Here is a 6,832-nt window from a genome sequence, read left to right as displayed (position 1 = left end):
AAATTTTCTAGTTGATCGACTGAATAATCCCAATGACCAGCGGGCAAACATTATCGAGGTAGTTTCCAATTGTTGGAAGGTGTATTTTGATGGTTTAAAGCATAAAGATGCTGCTGGAGTTGGGATTTTGATCATTTTTTCGGAAGGTGTCCCGTCAGAATTCTGGTTTGAATTAAAATACCCATGTTCGAATAACATTGCTGAGTATGAAGCGTTGATATTGGGATTGGAATTTTTGATTGATAAAGGGGCATTAGATATTTAGATCCTTGGAGATTCTCAGTTGGTTTTAAAATAGTTGTCGAAAGAATTCAAATGTAATAATGAAAAATTGTAAAAGTATTTGTCAACAGCGTGGGAGTTATTGGTGTCCTTTCGAAAAGTATCCTTGGTTAATTTTCCGAGAATTCGAAATGAAATCGCTAATGAATTGGTTCAAATTGCATCAAAATATAAAGTATTTCCCAAAACTTTAGGAAAATTGGCAAAGGCTCGACAAATTTTGGTGCTTATTGAAGAAAGGGAGGTCTTAATTATAGATGATTGGAATGACACCGGTGCGCGAAATTAGAACTCGCACAACTTCACCGGCAAGTACACTGGGTCATCCAAGTAATACCTCAGGTGAGTGAGGGTCAATCCCACGAGGATTGTTAGATTGAGAAAGCAATAGTTATCTTGCTAGACTTAGTCAGACAAACAGAAAAGAGAGTTGTTGTTGTTGAATTTGCATGAACAAGAAAATAAAGAAAAGCAATTAAAGATTGGTAAAGAGATAATATATGAAAGCAGTTAAGGCTTCAGAGATGCTCATCTTTCTGGATTAATACTTCTTATCCACTATTTTAACAATGAGTGATTCATTCTATGGCAAACCATTAGTAATTAAAACCTAATGTCTTAGTGAGTTAATCTCTCCAGATCTTACTAAAACGCCACAGACAAGGTCAATTCTTTCAGATCGGAGGGTGAAGCTCAAAAATCTAGTTTAGTGCCACAAAAATCTCAATTACCCAAAGCTAACCGGATTATATGTCACATATCTAATTAGCCCAGATAAATTACGATTTAGGAGGAGTGCTTTCAAGTTATAGCCCAAGAGAGATAACTCTGTCGAGAATCACAAGTGCTCATGTAGAATAAGGGGTTATACTGTCGTTCCACCCCAGATTCATAAGATTAAGAACGAAAACAACACCTTAGAATGGAATCAAACATTAATTGAAATAGAAGAGTAATAATATTAAGCCATAGAAATAAGCAGAGCTCCTAACCTTAACTAGGAGGTTTAGTTACTCATACTTTACAGAGAAAACAAAATAAAAGTAAAAAGATCTGAAGTAATGTTGGTGTCTGTAAATCTAAGTGATCTCCTCTTTAAATAGTAAATACTAACACTAAAAGATGTTAATTTAAATTTAAAAGTTATAAGGATAAGACTAGATAAGTTAAGGAGTGCTAAAATCCACTTTGGGGCCCACTTGGTCATGTGCTTCGTATGGTGCTTGGCGTTCAACTTGGGCTTTGGGCGTTGAACGCCCATAGGGGGTGAGCTTGCTCCATAGATTTTGTTGAATGCGGTGAAGGGGGTGAATTTTTTGGCTTCTGCTCCCTAGCTGGCGTTGAACGCCAGTTTTGGGCGTTCAACTTGGGAGGTTGGTCCTTCTTAGGGTTAAACGCCAGATGTGGACGTTTAACACCAGTTTTGGCAGTGATTCTGGAAAAGAAGTATAGACTATCATATATTTTTGAAAATCTCTAAAAGATAGCTTTCCAACGCCATTTAGACCGTATCAATTGAACTTCTGTAGCTCAAAATATGCTCATTGGAACGCACGGAGGTCAGAATTGACAGCATCTGCTATCCTTTCTTTGTCTCTGAACAAGATCTTTCCAAATCCACCTAAAATCATAAAAATAACACAAAAATTTAAAGTAGTATCCAAAGATTAATTTTTCACTAAAACATAGTAAAGCTTACTAAAATATAACTAAAAACACTATAAAAATGCTATGAAAAAGGGTATAAAATGCTCACGCATTAGACACTGATTGGAGAAAACCAATTACAGAATATTTAAGAAATCCTAGTGTTCGAGTTGATCGAAAAGTTAAGTTAAAGGCAATGAATTTTGTGTTGATGGGTGATGAGTTATACAAGAGAGGAATTGAAGGAAGCCTTATGAGATATTTAAGTCAATTTGAAAAAGATATTGCTCTTGGAGAAGTTCATAGGGCATATGTGGTGCTCATCAGGCTGGAGAAAGAATGAAATGGAATGAAATGGGTGCTTCGACGAGATCAAGTGTATTGACCATCTATGAAGATTGCATCGATTATGCAAAAGCGTGTCAGGAGTGTCAGCGGCATGGTGTAATACTACAAATTTCAGCCTCTGAGTTACATTCGATTATTAAACCTTGGCCATTTATGGCTTTGGATTTGATTGGAATAATCCACCCTCCTTCGTCAAAGAACCATAAATTTATTTTAGTAGCTATTGATTATTTCACAAAATGGGTTAAAGTTGTTTCTTTGGTAGAGGCAGGTCAAAATGGAATTATTGATTTTATAGAAGAATAAATAATTCATTGATTCAAAATTTCTCAAACGTTGAGTACCGATTAGGGTACTATGTTTATTGGCCAACGTTTTAGAAATTTAGCAGCATCGAGAAACATAACTATGGTAACTTCGACCCCATATTATGCATAAGCAAATGGCCAAGTTGAAGCAGCAAATAAAATTTTAATCAATTTAATTAAAAAGAGAATTGGCCAAAGATCCTGAACTTGGCATGAGAACTTAAGTCAAGTATTATGGGTTTATCAAAATTCACTCAGAGGATAGACTAATACATCCTCCTATAAATTAGTTTATGGTCATGATGCAGTATTATCCTTAGAAATTAACCTCAATACTCTAAGAGTAATGAGGCAAGATGAGTTACCAATTGAAGATTATTAGAATGCGATCTTCGATGAATTAAACGAGTTAGATAATGAGCGTATTTTGGCACTTGAAAATCTTATTCGTCAGAAAGAAAGTATTGCTCGTATTTGTAATCGACGAGTAAAAGAGAAGTGTTTCCAAATGGGTGAATTAGTCCTCAAAGTTATATTACCGATGGAGAGAAAATCCAAATTTTATGGTAAATAGTCCTATAATCGAGAAGACCCTTTCTAGATAATCGATTTATATTTCGAAAATGCATATCGCATCAAGAATATTGATTGTGGTATTGAAGTGAAGTCAATAAATGGGAAGTATTTAGAGCGATGTCGATGTTGGAAAGATAATGTTTAAATCAAAATTAATAAGAAGAGTTTCCAAAAGTTTACATGAAGAAAGTAATGTATAAAGTAAAGTATCCTAAATCTTTGGAAGATAGGACTCAAGTAACTCTTCTAGTTCAAATTGGAGTTGTACTCTTTCTTCATCATAGGAGGAGTAAACCATGATTTCGTCATGCTCTTTGATTTGTAGTCTTTCATATTTCCTCCTGATTTCAACCTGTTTGTTCTCTATCCCACAAAGGTCTCGAAAGAGGTTCTATTTTTTCTTTTGTGCTTTTAAGAAAGGCTTGTCAAATGAAGCTTCTTGTTCTCGAATTTGGGCAAGTTCCTTCTCGAGTTCCTCATGTCGTCGCGTTAGTTGAGTGCGAGTATTGGCAGCTTGAGCGATAGTAGTTTCAAACTTTTCTAAAGCCTTCTTTGTAGTCTTGTGGGAAGTATCAAGTTGAGTGGATTCCTCTTCGATAGCAGCCATCCCTTTCTTCACTTCTTCCATTTTGTTTTGAGAAATGAAGAGGTTATTGGTTACTTTCTCGAATTTCTTTACCACAGTAGAAAAATTGGGTGGAACTTGATATTCGTGGGTGGCACATAAGATATTGGAGAGGATAGCATTCAGGTCATCCTGATTTACCCACTCATTGACTGTATGATGAAGAAGCTTAAAAAGAGCAGTTAACCTTTCAATGGTTTTGGGAGTTAATTCTTTTGAAAGATTTTGTGCTGGTACTTCTCCCACTTCTTCCATAGATGGGATTGAGGTTGGTATTTTTGTTTTTTGAGTGATAGTGGACATGATAGCAATTAGCTCAGCCAAATTAGCGTCTGGTGGACTGGAGACAGTGGCTAAAGCTAAAGGCCCCTCTTTAGGTTTTGAATCTTGTTGAGGAGATGGCCTGGATTGATTAGTAGGGTCTGAAGGAATTTGGAATTCTAGGATAGCTTGAGGAGGGGACATTTTTTTTCCAGTATCTTAAACAGGAGAGTCAATTGTTTGTAACAGAAGGGGATTGATGATAAGGTTAACATCAATAAGAGAAGAAGGAGGGGTATTATTCACAACTTGAGATGAGAGGGAGTTTTCCAAAATCGAGTTCATCGGATATTATTCTTTGATGACTAATGGATTGATGACTTTGACAGGAAATATGATGGAAATAGTTGTTGGCAGAGAAGTGAGGACCCCATGACAACTGGCTGCATCGATCGAAATCCTCTAGCAGTGGCAGCCATCTCAATGGCACAAGTGTAGCCAACTTGTCTGTGAACAGAAACCCCTCAATAAGTATCATCAGGTAGCATCAGGCATACTGCCGGAGAGTCTCCGGGGCTGCCCCATCAGGGATATGTGCCACTCGGTCCCTGAGCCATGTCATCCTGATCCCAAACACCTACTTCCCTCCCTACTGAACTGGTGGTGGCCTGACCCCTAATAAGTCCTCATCCCACTCCCATGTCGGGTGCCCATGCCACCGCTGGAAGTCTCTGGTACAACCCCCAGTAGGCTCTCCGGCAGTGCGTAGTCTAGTGTGGTAGGCAACATCCTCGAGCGTAACGCTGGCCTCACTCTACGAAGGTGGAACGTATGGGTCTCCGGCCTTCACCGCTCGACAAATAAAAAGATCAAGCACCCATCAAACAAAAAGTCCCTCAACTCTATGCATGCCCAAATCTAGCCTCCCTTATATAGGGAAGAAGGATGGGTGGCGGCGGGAGACCTAGTGTCACGCGGCGTGGCAAAAGTAACCATGGTCGCTACAATTCCCAAAACAGATAACTAACGCATATTAGTTACATCTAAACCATTAACTGTCCCTAAATAGTACTACAACGTATAATGCACCTACCTATGCGTTTACATTAAATATATATATATATATATATATATATATATATATATATATATATATATATACATATTTCTAAGTCACTAAATACTAACACCCTAAATGCATTACAAGATAATTATATAAATCTACAAATCCAAACCTACCAAACACGGATTTTTTTTATTTAAATTAAAAAATATAACATTTACCGATCTAAATAGACATGTAAATATTGAAATAAAAAAAATCATAAAACACTAACCTCAAAGTCCAACGCTCCAGCTACGTGCCAAGTATTATTCAGTCTATTAATATCTCCCGTGCGGACATATGCTCGGGAGGCCATAGCTTGTGAAGATTCTCAAAACCACACGTGTAGAATCTCAAAAGTTTGAAAAAAACGAAGCCAATCCACGCCGTTCTCGAATGCTGTAGGTTTATATACGGCCCAAACCGTATCTCGGATGCACTGCCCTTGATAAAAAAAATGTGCATATCTCTGGATTTAGGCTGATTAAAGCCATATCTCGGATGTACTGTATCCGAGATCTAATTTTGTTTATATCTTGGGTGCATCCAGAACGTAGCATATCATAACACGGTAGCAGTGCATCCGAGATACGCTTTTAGTGTGATTTACCCCACTGCATCCGAAATGTGATCCAAAATGTATTTAGTAAATACTTATACGTTTATTTAAATCAATAAATATTATATATTTTTTATTTAAATAAAAAAAATCCTTAGTATACTTATTTATTTTTTATATCTTGAATACAATATATTCAAGATGTATGTATATTTGTTTATATTTATTATATTCGAGATGTAATTTAAATTTTAAAATTTAAATTTGTAAAATATTTAAAAATTATACATATTAATAAACAAAATATATTTTATTTATAAGTAAAGGATATCTTGATTGTTTGTAAAGTATTTACTTTATTTTTTATTTTTTAATATTAATTAAATTTAACGATGTCTATCGGTAATAATGAACTATTTAAAAAAATAAATTTTGGCTCTTAATTATTTTATTAATGATCTAGCCATGGGTAAAACTCGATTAATAATGAAACATTACGCTCAAGTTTAATAGTAAACATAAGCCAAAGTCAAAACAGAAAAAATAAAGTGCCACATTTTCCATTCTTCTCTCCCTCCCATTTCTAGAACTCATATCTCTCTCTAAAATTCTAACATCGGTAAATACCTTTATTTTTTTATTTTGAATTTGGTTCTAACAATATTATTATATTTTATTTTCTTTAGGTAATACCTATTAAAATTTGTTATATTTTTCTTGTTTTAATTTTTAAAATTATATATTTTATTGATGATTATGACCAATGGCTACGAAGAGAAGGTAAAAATAGTCAAATTTTAATTTACGAATAGATTTATGACCGCCATCGCTAAAGCCACCAATAATGCTTTATATTTTTGTAGTGCAATAGGTGTTAGCATTAGAAATTTATCATAAATAATTAGTATCTTTTGTTTTTTTAGGAAATCAACTAGAAGAATAATTAATTAATTAAAAAATAAGAAATCTATTATAAATTTTTTTTATTATTTTAATTTTTTGAATTTTAATATTAAAAATACAAAAAATTAACTTGAATTGACTATTGTTATAATTGATTTTTTAGATTTTTTTTAATATTAAAATAATCGAACACTTTGTAACAGAATAGATAAATATTC

Source organism: Arachis hypogaea, chromosome 12, assembly GCF_003086295.3.
Source record: "Arachis hypogaea cultivar Tifrunner chromosome 12, arahy.Tifrunner.gnm2.J5K5, whole genome shotgun sequence".
Taxonomy (NCBI): domain Eukaryota; kingdom Viridiplantae; phylum Streptophyta; class Magnoliopsida; order Fabales; family Fabaceae; genus Arachis; species Arachis hypogaea.
The sequence above is the reverse complement of the archived record's forward strand: the minus strand, read 5'-3'. Positions refer to the sequence as shown.